Source organism: Pieris napi, chromosome 19, assembly GCF_905475465.1.
Source record: "Pieris napi chromosome 19, ilPieNapi1.2, whole genome shotgun sequence".
NCBI lineage: Eukaryota > Metazoa > Arthropoda > Insecta > Lepidoptera > Pieridae > Pieris > Pieris napi.
The window spans coordinates 2394534-2409829 of NC_062252.1; the positions used below are offsets into that span (position 1 = coordinate 2394534).

The 15296-nt window shown below is 32.1% G+C and overlaps 1 protein-coding gene across 2 annotated transcripts in view; it reads left to right on the plus strand.

Annotated features, from left to right (window-relative positions):
• LOC125059175 (ATP-binding cassette sub-family D member) overlaps positions 1 to 15296 on the plus strand; it is a 50008-nt gene that overhangs the window by 19362 nt on the left and 15350 nt on the right. Inside the window, exon 1 of one of the 2 annotated variants that reach the window (XM_047663466.1) lies at positions 3921 to 4023. The exons of the other annotated variant lie outside the window; for it this stretch is intronic. The gene's annotated coding sequence lies outside the window, so the exon portion shown is untranslated. Of the gene's footprint in view, positions 1 to 3920; positions 4024 to 15296 lie in introns of those variants that run through there. 2 annotated transcript variants of the gene reach the window in all.

The following is a 15296-nucleotide window of genomic DNA, read 5'->3' on the forward strand; positions in this document are numbered from 1 at the left end:
TACCTTATCGATATTAGGTTTTTGTTATTAGTTCCTTCTCTACCTTAACTGTGCTATAAGAAAGATACCCTTTTCATATAGGTAGGTCTTTATACACCTTTTCGGTTTTATGCCTCACCGTATCATAATAACGACTTGTAAAGGGAATTATATCTATACAATAACGAGCTGCCTTTTTTGTGCTATTTATTTTTTATTTAATTTTATCTCGGGTCGCTATCATGCGAACTTTAGAACAATGATAATTATTGTGTCAAAAACAGTACTTTAATTTATATTATATTAAATGAGGTCAATTTTACATTAAGTAATTTCATTTTGTCTGTATTCAAAATCAAAATAATGTTTAAATTAAAATATCAGCGTTGTTTAGATATTGACCATGACATACTGTTAAAATTATTCGAGATGACAAAAAACACCACATTTTTCGAGATGACAAAAAAGCCGAGCTGTAACGCAAGTTTGGCTCTATGCAGCGAGAGTAAACAACGTTTATAATAAAATGTATTTGCCTCTTCACAAAAGTAATATATATATATTTCACTTGTTAAAGCATTCACGGTGGAAGTTCCTTCATAGATTAATGAACACAAAAAGAATCATTTCGAATAGATAAAAATTAGTGCGTTTTAACAGGCTCTTCAGCCGTATAACATTAGTATAGATTGCCAAACCCAAATGTTTACCATGTTAATTATCCTGAAGATGCGTCTCTCAAGTTGGGTTAAAGGTCTTGCGTCACGGCTTGTCCATCTATGTCATACATATTAAAATTTCCTTCCCACGTACGTAATAGTTATTAGTTTCCAACACTCACCACAGAATATTTTTCTTCAAGATCATACGTAAGCTTTGATTACGTCGTGTCTAATTTTCCTTACAGGATAGTTGAGTTTTCCAATTACTCCCTCGTATGACGAACGATGACCCACAATTTGAAGAGGACAATATTATATTAACATATTAGTTTAAACGCTAACTAAAAATCTACGAAAATAATTAACGACTGGACATTCCCAAGCACAAATTTTTAAAATTCTAAAAAGTATTTCGCTATTATTGACATTCTCGGAAATATCTTGACGTCAATTAAATAGAAACAAAAACCTAATGAACAAATTCAAAACAAGTTCGTATGTCAGCTGCCCACTGCTATTTCTAAACCAATTAAAACTTTATTTCATAAAAAATCTTTTCAATTTTTAGGTTGAATACGTGTTTTGGAACATTATATAAATTAATCTCAATGTTAAAAGCAAATAACGTCCGCGCTATTAGAAAATCCGGATGAATTGGTAAACTTATTGATAGAAGTGAACTTAGAAGTCAGAGTGCAACGTAAACATTTCTTGAAAATATATGAAAACGTTAAACGATTTGGTCTTTAAATTTTTTTATTCTATTTTCGAAGCTATAAAACTTTGCAGATAGTTATTAAGCTTATCTAAGTTTAATTCATATTATTATTATACTCACAAATAAAAGGTCAAATATCGAATGATCTATCGATATCCCCCCCTCACTGGCAGGCCCTCAAGTTATGAAAGGTGATTTGTTCAGCTTTTGCTTTCCTTTATGTTGTTAGTCAATAGGTCATCTTTGCATTCGTCCATTTGTTTTACTTAAAGGTATCTTAAATTACTTTAATTTTATTAATTCAGCGTTAAAATTGGTTAAACGGTTTAAACACACACTTTTTTTTCCTAATTGTATCTAAATACTAAATAACTCTTTTTTAATTAACGATTACGATTTGAATATTCTCAATTATTCTTCTCTTTTTATTGGTGCCTCTCCGTTACTGGAGGGCAGCCGTCAGTCTCGTGAAGCGTGTCTTGTCCTGTGCCAGTACCCGTCCACTCCCTAACGTTACGAAGCCATGATTTTCCTTCTACCAACACGCCGCTTACCCTGGATTTTTCCCATTATTTGAAGGATCATCAGTAGCGGTCATCGGTCAATATTTTTTATAAGTTCATAGACATGGCAATTTGTATGCAAATTAAATCCAATTCGACTTAGGAAGGCAGGAAAAAAGCGTACCAATTCTTAAAAGGTCGGAAACGCACTTGCAAGCCATCTGGCAATGTGAGCATCACTTAATTATTTTTATTAGATGAGCCTCCTGTCCTTTAGCCTCCTGTTATATAAAAAAATGTGTTGTAAGATGCTATAATTTATTTTAAACTCTAAAGTAATTACATATTATTGGAGAAACTGCGGCTAAAATTAAATATTCATCATTCAATAGGAAATACAATTTATCGATTTTAAAATTAGATTAAAACGTATGATAACTATATTATCATTAAATCGCCGTTCAAGGGTATCAATTGTTTCAAATTATTTCAATTTTACATTTATTGAACTGCCGCTTGAATGAACCCATTATGAGTTTAATAACTCTCTAGGGAAGATGGAAATTGTTTGCTTCGATACAGTAGGGAATCTACTTGCGTATCCAGTACATCATGAGGCAGAACTGTGCCAGACCCGTGCCCCATTCATCGGTTTGTAAATGTATTGCGTATTAAAAATATTTCTCATTTCCTAACGATAAGAATTTATCGTATTTTATTACGATTTTATTGGTTACGCTTTATTGTTCGATTTTGATTGACAAAGAGATTTATATTTTCACGTGTAAAAAATTAAAGTGGGATATATACGTATTTTTGACATTTATATATTACAGAATTCAAAAGTAATACTTAATAACTTTAAAATATTATTAAAAGGAGTCCCTTTAGGCAAGGTTCCGAAGATACTGGCCGCGTTCCCCCTTTGAATAGCTAGACTGATTCTTTGTCCGAAGTAGGTGCCAGCTCTTCGGTCTCCTGTGATGTCGACTAACCTATTTGCTATTTCCTTAAAAAGCCTTATAGCGCTAGGACCCCACGGACCACATTTATATATGTATTACATTAAGACTGTGTGTTTCATTGATACACTAAGTCGGCCGCAACATATAGTGTCAGGAATAAATTGGGGACCTTTTACTTTGACATTAGCCGCGTGACTCCAATTAAATCTTTAAAAAATCTCCGACTGTAATGTATTCTACCTATAATTCTGACCAAATAAATATTTTATACATCTTCCGTAAACAATGGAGCCTATCGAAACCTTCTGATATAATACTTGGCGATGTACCTAAAGCCTTTTTAGATATTTATTATTGCAACGTGTACCAGAATACGTAATATTACATTGACGTCCATTGACGAGTGAATAAACTGCGCAAACGACTGTATATTATCTATGAACATTGTACTCGTGCGCTTAACCCAGATTAAAGTACATTTTGCTACGCTCAAATGGGGCATAGGGCAACCACGTCTTGTATAATTAATTTTAATTTATCACCTCATATAACTGACAAAACATTGTTTTCACCCCTATATTTCTTAAAACTAAATCACTCCGTCTCTTTCTATCATATTGTATTACGCTTTGATGAAAAGGGAAGGATGAGTAGGCCTTTACCTTAGGAATATATCGTTTCAAATTCAAAGGCCAAAAGGTTATTCATATACGTTTTGTTGATGAATCGAAATGTAATATGTTGCTAAGCGTCAAACTCGAGTCGAGACATTTTTTATACATATTTATTTCTTAAACTTGAAATGATAAAGGTTTTTATGGATACAAAAATATATAAAAATTCAAAATGTAGGTTTTTATTCCGCAAAAGCGAAATCTCTATGGGGTATCTGGTAATATGTCGGTAGGTAGTTGCTAAACAGGGCTATGTAAAAAAATCGTTTGCAGCAGCTAGTATATAATATATGTGCCCCGTAGAATCCCATTCCTTTTATTCTAGACGAAACTTCTATGTCACGCAGGAAAAGCAGCGATTAAAGACTTGTATAAACACTTGTGGTGATTCACAAATCACAACCAGATAAAGTAATAAAGCTGTTTAAATTCAAAACTGGCAGTCGGCGTTGGATCATTATAGTGAGCGGACGTACCATTCTTGTGTTTGTGACTGTGCTAGTGATGTGTTTTTGATATAAGGTCAGTTTTTAATTTCGTTTATTAACTCTAATATGGAGGTTTCGATTTAAATGACCTTATTGTGAAACAAATGCGTTGTTTTTGAGTTTTAAACTCTTGAATATTTTAGTATAATTACGTTAATTTCGTGTTAATCCTGCTAAATAGCGTATACCATACTTCGTATAGTTTTTAGCGTAACTAATTTCTCAATATATATCACATAACGCAACCGGTGACCAAAAAATATAATGATTAACTTCATTAAGAGGAACGATTTTTTTTTAGTGAGTAACTCAAAATTTACACAGAATGATTCTAATTAAGATATGCTATTTATTATATTTTAGAGAAATAAAATTTTAACCATTATAAAGTTTAGTATAAACTAATGATTTTATCATATTACGATAAATTAAATACTTGTAATACAACCTTCCAGACCGCTTTCTTTATTGGTTTTCAAAAGAAAAGTGAGAGTATTGATAAATTGAAGAGAAAGTGGTTTTTTGTAGCGTAGACGATTCTGTTTAGGTGTTACGTCGTATTTTTATATATTTTTTTTGTACATTTGGTTTTTATTACAGACACAAGCTGTACTCTGTGGTTCCACCCACAAAGAACAGAATTATGCGGTCGTAGAACGATCTTCTATAACTAAAGTCTATAAAACTGTAGTAGGTATATCACTTTGCTCTATTGTCAATAGTTTCCGCAGTGTACGCGATTTAGAAATTTTAATTAGTTGTTTTCACACCTTACACTACTGTTATGGTATACAGAACGCTAGCTTTTTTTTAATATATTATATAGCTTATGTTCATCAGCGATAACGCAGGCTCGCAGGCGCAGGCTCTAATGGTTTGTCTGGTTCTTGATTGGCCCAGAACGGCAGGTCTTTATTGAGCTCTATGTCGGATATAAGCCCTAGGGTAGAATACCTTGGCGAACCCCGATGTTAAGGGCGTGTGAAGGGCTGAGGTGTTTTTAGTATGTAGGGTTTCGCTACCCCTCTGAATAGCACAGAGGGCTTTGAGTGTAGACCCATCCCCACATTCCCCGCGTCAAGCTCGAAACCCATAGCGCGGGCCTGCGTAAGCGCATTTTCACTTTATTTAAAAAAAAGGGTTATAATGAATGAATTTTTCAAATCAGTCGTGTAGTTTTATGCAGCGTTTGTATAAAAGGTTTTGGTTTGACAGTTTTTTCTTCGAGTTTGCAAATAGTACTACGATATCGTTTTTATATTCCGATATGCATATATAATAAATTTACGGCTAATAGTGGCTTTGATAAAGAATTTTCGAAATCGGTTCAGTAGATTCAGAGATTGGCTCGCAAACTTAATCTCTGTATTATATATATATGTACTGTCAGTGTATTCGATATTAAATTGCTTAAATTTTGTTGTAAGCTTTTGAATAGTTAATTTCGGCATAATTATATATCGGCATTTTTTGCCGACACACGACCACTTTGTGAAACCAGCTGCCCACTGAATTTCCGAACCAACTCGACTTAGGGTCCAATTATTGAAAGACCCGCAACGCACTTGTCTTCTGGCAATGTGAGTGTCCATGGGCGACTGTATCACTTAACATCAGGTGAGCCGCGCGTTTGCCTCGTATTACATTAAAAAATGCACTGATAAACTACAAAATGAGTCAAGACAATCTAGTCTGCATTGAAAAATAATATAAAATTCTCGTCAAAGTAACCACTCCGAAATCGCTTCACCGATTTTGTGGATACCTAATTTGTCTGATGAGGTTGTAAGCAATTTTTGAAATGAAATATAAAGTAAGAAGTGCATAGCAAAATCAACAAAATAAAATTACAAGTAAAAAATTATACAAGTTACCAAAATGACATTATAAGTATTTCTAAAGATGTAAGAATTTCTCATGTATATGTTATTTTACATTAAGATACTAATAAGACCGAGAATAAAGCCTGACTTCTGACCCTGCTGATTTTTTTAATAAGGGGGTAAGTTAATACGAAAATATTGATGTTTTTTAGCATGAAGTAGTTAAAGTGAGTAATTATATAAGTATCTGTAAAACGTGATTGAAGAGTTCATTGTATATTCTAAGATACAATTATCTAACAAAAGTTATAATGAATCATTATTTAATTAAATGTAATTATATTATACTAGCCGATCCGGCAAACGTCGTTTTGCCATGTATATCATTTATAATAAAAAAATAGGGGTTGATCGTAGAGGGTTGAAAATTAGGGGTTGTATGTATTTTTTAATTCTGTAACATAACAAAAATAAAAAAATAAATTTTATCTATAAATAAAAAAATAAAAATTAGGGGTGGACTACCCTTAACATCTGGCGGGCTGATTTGTGAATCTAAACCATTCCCAGATCCACTTGAACACACACAAAAAATTTCATCAAAATCGGTCCAGTCGTTTAGGAGGAGTTCAGTCACATACACACGCACACAAGAAATATATATATATATTAAGATTGTAATTGTTAGTTAATCAATTAGCAATACTGCGTTTATCAATCTAATGATTGCTCTATAGGCTGTTTAAAAAAGTTCAGAAGTCATATTGGTATCTTAAGGAGTGGTATTCTATAGCCTTATAGGCGTACAGATTTGATAATCCCCCACCTCGAGTTAATATAGACATCGTTGATATTTTGTACCCATCCCATATTCAGTAAACTATCGAAATTGAATACAAAACCTTAAGTTTAAGCTTTATCAAAATGATAGAATAAGATCGCAGGTGTCTTTATCCTCACTCCTAAATGGATGCACAGTATATGATATGTTAAGACCACTCCAACTATTGAGTTCAGTCAAATTTCTATTAACCCGTAACAATTTAATTTATAGGTTAGATATTAATCTAAATTATAAGACATTAATTTAAAAGCTTAACAAAGAAGCAATTTCTTAAACAAAGTTTATGAAAGTGATATGAAAACGTTTTATTAATGGTCTTTTACTTTCACTTTTTATAATATTTAAGAGCTAAAAAACGTTAACTTGGCAGAGCTAAGACGAGTATATCATCCATATAAGAATAAATAATTGGATTTTACATACTGTAGTCATATTTAGCGTTAAGTTTCGACTCTGTATCTGACCATTAGCTTAATTAACAAACCATAATTATCTTAAAGGTCCTAAGTAAATGTAAGGATCAAAATTCTTTTTCTTATAATAATGAGGACGAGGAGGAGGTTTTTCTAATGCTAAAATTTTCTGCTACTATTCCTTGGTGGAACAAATAATTCATCATAGGATTAAGGCCCTAGATACCTTGTATATTTATAGGCATTCATACCAAGAAAAAGACACTTGGCGAACACTCTTCAAAGTGGAACTAGCAAAGATTTTGACCTTTATCAAGCATTCTTGAATTAGTCTATTTTTATAACTATTAAAAATTCTAAAGATCTTAATGTAGAAGGTCATGTAATTAAGATGATTTATGCAATTATATTATAATTGGTGTTATTTCTCAGTGCTATATTTAAACAATATTTCTAGTTCTTCAAAAGCAGAATAAAATTACAATCAAGTGTTCACGGTTTCATATTCTTCACAGTTGTTTTAGATATTAAGACTAGGTATGTAATTAGCGTAGTACATGAGGAAGAGAAGTCTTGGAAGGTTAAACTTGGAGAAAAAAACCTCGAGAACAAACACGTTCACGCATCAGCTTATTAATTCTTGGGAGAACAGAAATTATAATATTTCTTGTATACCTCCAATAGAGAATACTCCTATGACTATGTTAGCTTTAAATTGCTTCTATAATAAGTGCCGGATATAGTGTTAAATAAAAACTATCTAGCGGAAATATCGGACGTCAAAGAATACAAAATACTATCCGTATCACCTTGACGTCCGCCGTTCCACAACAGAGCGTTTCTTAAGGCAGTGTGTCGCGCACCACCACTATGTGGAACCAGCTTTTCCGAACCAATTCGAACGAACGTAGGGTCCTTCAAGAAAAGAGTGTTCTGCGAGCCTTCTGTCACTGTGACATCACGTCAATTGGTATCACTTAACATCAGATGAGCCTCCTGCCCATTTGCCTCCTGTTACATGAAAAACAAATTAGAAAATAGCTGGCTGGCTCAGATAGCGCCCAGGTAGCGCCAGCAATAAATTGATATTAATTGTGATCTTCCACTTGATATTAATTGTAATTTTTCACATTCAGTAATTTTTATTTGAAGCTAATATAAAAGTAGTTGCAACTATGTCGCGACCCAAATTCAGTGAAAGGTAAAAAGTAGTGAAAAGTGACAAACTCACCTAGTTGCGTTTAACATACTTCTAATAGAACGTAATCTTTAATATTAAATACAGTAAGTTTTGTATTTATCTATTAATAAAACTTCTTTAACGAATTTGAACGCGATTTTACAATATAGCTGGATGTTTTGTCAGACTCAACCAAAATGGATAAAGAATGTTCTTAAGAAGTCAGGTGGTAAAATGATGGTAGCAATGAGGCGACGTCGGATGCTCGAAATTATTTGTTTTATAAGAATCAATGATTTTTCAAAAAGTAGGTTTTTTGATTATGGTAGTCATACTTAGCGCCAAGCCCCGACTCTGCATCTTGCCCCGTCTGGTTAGGAAGGATTAGCTTAGTTTTATTAGAACCGCTATCGAAAATGACATCTCCAGAACTCTCCAGAGCTTTCTTATTGTCTTATTCTTTATTATAGATAGGACCCCTACCGGTCGGGCAGATAAGTAGCCAAGAAGGTAATCCGCAGGGGAGTGTTTATTTCCTGAAGCTAGGTCTAGTGGGCTTGACCGTACCGGGCGACGTTTACTCCGAAAATAACCACGTGATATTATTGGGCTAGTCGGAGCCCGCTGGCAACTAGAACCCGTGTCCTTCTCTTCTTCTCAGTCGTATTTTTTATTGCTGAAGGTCGCGTCACTTAGTTGCCTACTGCCGTGCTAGTGATATTTCTCCACTTTGTTCAGTCTATAGCTTCCCCAGCTGTTATGGGGAGACCGGTGAGAGTCGTGACTTGGTATGTGACACCAGCGAGTTGGTTCAAACCTTCTGAACCTAAGGACTAGACTTATAATAATATTCCAATGCTATCGGCTATTGGCATTGTCTTGATTCCTTTGTTTTGATGTTTAACAGTGTTTACATAATCCCATTGAACTTCCTATATACAATTGTTGTTATACAGTGTGAGAACGTTGCGTAAATAGCATTTAGTACCTGTTCGTGTTGGTGTTAATAACGACCATTTGACAAAACGTTAATGATTCATAATTAACGCTTGTGTTTTTGATGAGAAGCGTTGGCTTGGTGGAACGTCTCAACTGAAGACCTGCGTTCAAATCATTCATGCATCAACGCATTTTCTTTCTAAGTGTGCATCTAACACTCGCTCGTATGGTGAAGGAAAACATCGTGAAGAAATCGACATGCCTTAGACTTAAAAATTGACAGCGTGTATTACGTAGGGGTACTACTAACGATATGTTTTTGTCTTAAAAGAGGGTTCCATCATTTTCGTATTTCATTTTAAACTATTTATTTCTAAACTACTCATCGTACGTTCTAGCATCTGCTTGATGCTATTATGTATTAACGCATTTGTATTATGTTTAAAGTTTGTGTTGAGTTCATTAAAATATTTTATATTAAAATGTGTTAATTTTGATTTGTTGACGTTTAATTAAGCAAATAATTAACATTAATTACACACCATACATATGTATCTATAATTGTCAATGGATTTGTATTTTTACACAATAAAAATAATTCTTATAGATTTAAAACTTCGTAACATTTATTATATTCCAACAATGTCAACGATTTAATCCGAAACAAAAATATCTTTATTAAGTTATATAATTTGTGATCGTTGCTTTTTATAATTCAACTTTTTATTGATTTCGCATTGGATAACCTCGTCCTTCTTGGAGAGTCCACCTTGAACTTTTAAATAAGTTATTTTAGTTCTTACATTTTGTTTTACTGATGAAATTAACTTTTAATCCCAACTTCAATGTCATCATAAAACTTATTTATTTTTATACCGAATGTAATTTATTAGAATTTGTTATCTTCATATATTTTTTATAAAAAGTCAATGAGTAAGTATTAGTCATGATTAAATTCATTTCAGTACAATAATAAATTACGAAGAATTCGTTTAAATTATTTAATATAGTATAAATACAATGATTTATAAAACAATATACTTAGTTGCATCTAAGGTAACCCTAGCTTTGATTATTTATGAAAGAGGTAAGAATGACCTAGTGAAGTACTTACTGCTGATTTCGTTCTGATTCGCTAATAAGCAAAACTAATCAGATTCAATCTATATTACTTACGAATTACGAATTAAGAATAACTCCTTACTAAACTACTCTCGTCTTTTTCTGACAAATTGAAAATGCTGTATTGAAAAGAGACAAAAGAAAGCTTTCGTTGAAATTTATTTTGACTGATTTAGTTCCATAACATGTTTTTATATGAGCTTTACCTTGAGGTTACAAGTTTAATACTTGGTCCAAGATTAAATTGTGTAAGAAAAATTACCTCGGTTAATTATGTTATATAATTATCAGGTTATATCACAGTGGCAAGCTAGAAAATGACTGTTTTCGATTGCATAAAGGAGTTCAGTTGAGTACAAGTTCTTTCTAGAATTTACTAAATGAACTCTTGCCAATTTGACAAAATTTCCAACAACGTTCATTTGTTTTACCTGTGAAATTTTAGTAGATATTCCTTTAGCTAGGATATTTTCGAAAAATAAACCAAAAAACAAAACCCACTGCGATGTAGGCATTGAATCATTCAGAACAACAGTTTTATATATGTCGAGACTATTGAGTTATAAACTATTAAACCTAATGATACAAATATTGAAGATGTATTAAAAACAGCTAGCTTCTTCAAAAATTTACTCGTTCTACCCATAATCAAGGTTTCTGCCAGTAAAAATCACCATTCTACAACCGACTATAATGATACTTTAAATGTATAATTTTCGTAGTAACAATCAGTTTTAGAGTAGATATCCATTGTAACAATTTTTGTATGCTAGTCTACAAACAAGTATTAAAATAAGTCCGTGCATATGTTTTGGTTGTAATAGCAAGTTCCGAGAAATATAAACAGTTAAATTGTGCTGTGGAACTGGTTGGTGCAACCTTGAGAAGGGTCAAGGATTGAATAATATCAGCTGTCAGAGTATAGAAGAGACTTAATTGTTACTATGATAAAAGTTTTAATTAATGCTAAATTCTATTTAGAAAGCTTTAGATGCAGTTAAAGTCGCAGATTTTATCTCTAAATTTCGGTTTTATGATGAAAGTTAGGTAAAAAAGTTTTACCTTTTATCCACAAAATAAAAGCATAATAAATTATTAGGGAGATTCTACTATATATAACGTCGTGAAGATAACAGAAAAGTGATCGAAAAGTCTTGGAAACTATGTTAGGCATCTAGTGCGTCTTAATTCTAGTTGATTTATCAGTCGCCTGGGTTTATTATAAAATACTAGCAAACTCGGCGAACTCCGTTTCGCCACCAGATGGCTTCGTTTAAAGTAACATTTCGTTTGGTGATCCCGCTTTTCTGTTGAAATTTTTCCTGAATTTTCTTTGCTATAAACCTCACGGAGCCCGAGACCTTTCCAACGAATGCAAAACCGTGGAAATCGGTTCGTGCGTTCTTGAGTTATAGCGTCAGGAAGTAAAACCCGACTTATTTTTATATAGTAGATTATTCTAGTTTTTAAATTTTTGATTATTTTAGTTTTTTATTTACGATTGTCTGCAATATAGCCTTGTTCTTAACTTAGATTAAATTACATCAAAATGTTTTAAATAGCCCTGCAGAACTTCTAGGTCTTTAGGTCTGGGCCTCAGATTTCTGAATCTGTTTCTTGATCATTCTTAAAGTGCCTGACACACGGCGTCGACTTTTTGGGTCTAAGACATGTCGGTTTCTATATATTCGTATAATATAAACTTATATTAGGACAACAATTATCATATAATTGCATGTATTCTAGAAGTCAGAGATGCAGTTTATAAATAAATTGAATAATAACTTGACCTACTAGACCTTAGCAAAACCGTTAAAAATTAATATTCATTTAAAAATAATGTAAATCAATAATTTTATAGGTTGGCAAATGGTAATAAATGTTAGTTTATTTTAGTCACGATTTCGCATCTTAACGGCAAAATACCTTATTGTAAAGGTTAGAAGAGTTTAGTTAAAGCTTAATGCGATTCTGATAATATAAATGCCTCTATCTATTAACAATTGTCGTTGTCTAATTATTCATGCAATTTTTTTCTATTGTGCATTTTATTCTTTGAAGATTATTGTATTCATAAATTACCTCAGTTTTTGCCGCATGTTATGAGGTAATTTATCATGTCCTTTTTTGCTATAGCGGCATTATGTTTGCGATTATTTACAATAATATACAAAGTCCGTATTGTTTTTTGTACACAGGACTATATTGTTACAGGCCAAGGTTTAACCTCTGGTTATGCCATAGTATCTTCAGTAATCACAAGTTATATTTTATGTAGATGACGTCTTGAGGGGCAGGGTCAAGAACTTCATTCATTTGAAGTTTCTAGGAGTTTCGCAAGGTGCAAATCTATGTCCCACATCTTTCTTTCATTTCATAAAAGCTGGTTCACGTTTTGGTAGTTTTGATTTAAGATAAGTAAGTAGGGCACTAAGTACCTATTACTTAATTTTTATTATTGAACTATTTTGCTCATAATAATAATATCATAATATGTATAATAATAATATGAACGTGGCTCTTGTTTTTTCTAAACAACAAGGTTAGGCCAGTTCTTCTCTTCCGTTCTACGCCCTTGATTTGAGAACTGGCAGTAAATGTAAAATTAGAAGAATTTAATGTATATTTCTTTTTTGACGTTCATAAGTGTACCTACATGAATAAATGATTTTTTGACTTTGATTTTGATCATTTAAGTGTACAAAAGCGATAAACTCTAAAAATTATTGCTACAAATCTTTGAATTTATCTTGAAGATATAATATGAATACAATATGAAATTTTGCATTGATTTGATCCTCGAGTCACGTCAGGTCGTAAAAACACCAGCTGAATATTTAATTCAATGGTATCTCGTGTTAGTAGGTATTCAATACAAGTCTATAGATATAGATGTTACTAGGCCAAATAATTAATTCAAGAAATGAGCGCCAACTTGTCGCTAATAGAATTTTACAATTTGTGTCTTGACCAAGTAAAGTTTAGGAGTCGCAATAACTACTTGAACTTTTCTATGGAAAATAATAATTACTTATTATTTTTAAGTAAAATACTTGTTACTTAGAAATGGCTGGTAATTTAGAACATTGTTATCGATTTTAATTGTGACGAGATCAAGTATCTTATGATGTAGGCATTATTTCAAATTTTCAAGGTGAATATTATGTTATTTCTAACCGTTTGTACTGTTGAGATTATATGGCTCGCTTTGTCGTTTGATCATATTTGATATATAGGTACTTATCTATCAAGGTTTTAACTTCACTAAGCGTAAAAAATATTGCATCTTTATTACGCTTATTATCATATTATTATCTTTTTTATTAGTATACAGACTAACAATTAATATTTTTTGTTAGAAGAATTGTGTACATTTATAGCAAAATTAATGTATTCTACACATAAACAATTTAATGTTCTTCATGCTTGTCGAATTATTTTGTTTTAATTAACAGTTGAGGTTAATTTGGTTTTTAGTTTGAAACAATTTGATAATAATCACACGCAATAAAATTTATTACAGATTTTGTTATTTTCCATTCAATTTATTTTAGCAGCTTAAACACACTTGCTAACATATACCTTTGACATCAAAATAAAACTTCGTTACATTGGCCGTAAGGCACTTTGGGGACGTATGTGGTCGCAAAAAAGCCAATTTTCTTATTAAGTAAATACCTGTTAAGGCAGTTAAATTAAATATAATTATTTAAGCGTGCAATTTTATGTTCATATGAAAAGTCATGATGTAAAAATAACTAATGACTGGCATTGAGGAAATTACCTTCAACTTTTTTTAATGCAATTTTATAACTGTTTACCTTTCGTTAAATTAACTAGACTCGAATGAAATATTTGATTAATATTTTTATCATAGCATATTATTAGTTTGAAAGTATTAATATCCATAGCTCATCCTGCATCATGAGCACACCCCAAAAATACGATGATTTTATCCTTTATTTTCTTTCGTTAATGTATATAATCTATGTTAGCTGTAGGATAGCAAAATATATACTTAATAAATAAATGGCAAACTGTAGAACTCGTAATATTTGTTGAAATGTCCACATATTAATTGTGGGTTGAAATGTCTTATTTTTACCAAATATTAGGTACATATTTCAAAATAATGACCCTAACAATTTCCTTTAATACAAAGGTATTAATTTCCTTTAAATCAAAGGATTGAGAGATGGTTTAGCAAAAATGGTATTGCATATTATAAAAAAATAATCTACTTAGTTGATTACGTGTAAGAGAGTATTTTAATAATAATAATAAAGCCCGTTTATTTCCAATACTTACAAATTATATACATTTTTTTATCCTAACTTCTTTCAGTATCATTGATCGGAACCCCTTCATGGGTAAAGGTAGCTGTAGGAGACTACAGCTTTTTCCAAATATTCATGGCTTTCTTTCCCTGTTCGCTTCCTGCTAACGCTTCTATATCTTCCATCCGCTTTTCTTTAGGGCACCCTTAACGATTTACGATTGTCTTAAATATCACGTCATCACAGTCCGAGTGGACAATTTAATTTAAAAGCACTAAACTATGATTGAATTAACTCAAAATGTTGTATTGGACTGTGTCGTCCGATAAATAAATATTATTATTATAATCTTAAACACATCTGGTACTTAGTTAATTATTATCTAATCACAACGAAACAGGCCAAATACAGGGTTATCAGTAAAACTCAACTGCTGGATGGAATTAAATAATTTGTATACTAATATGTAGTTACTAACAAATATATTACTATATCAATGTCTGTAATTGTAGTCTGGGCTTATATAACTTCTTTCGTTTATGGAGATGAGCTCCGTACTCCATCAGTTGAGTTTCATCATCGGGCGTCGTTCCACAACTGAGCATTTGTTAAGGCAGTTTTTGCTGCGTGCCACCACTATGTGGAGCTGCCCACTGAAGTATTACCGAACCAATTCGACTTAAAGTCCTTCAAGAAAAGAGCATACCAA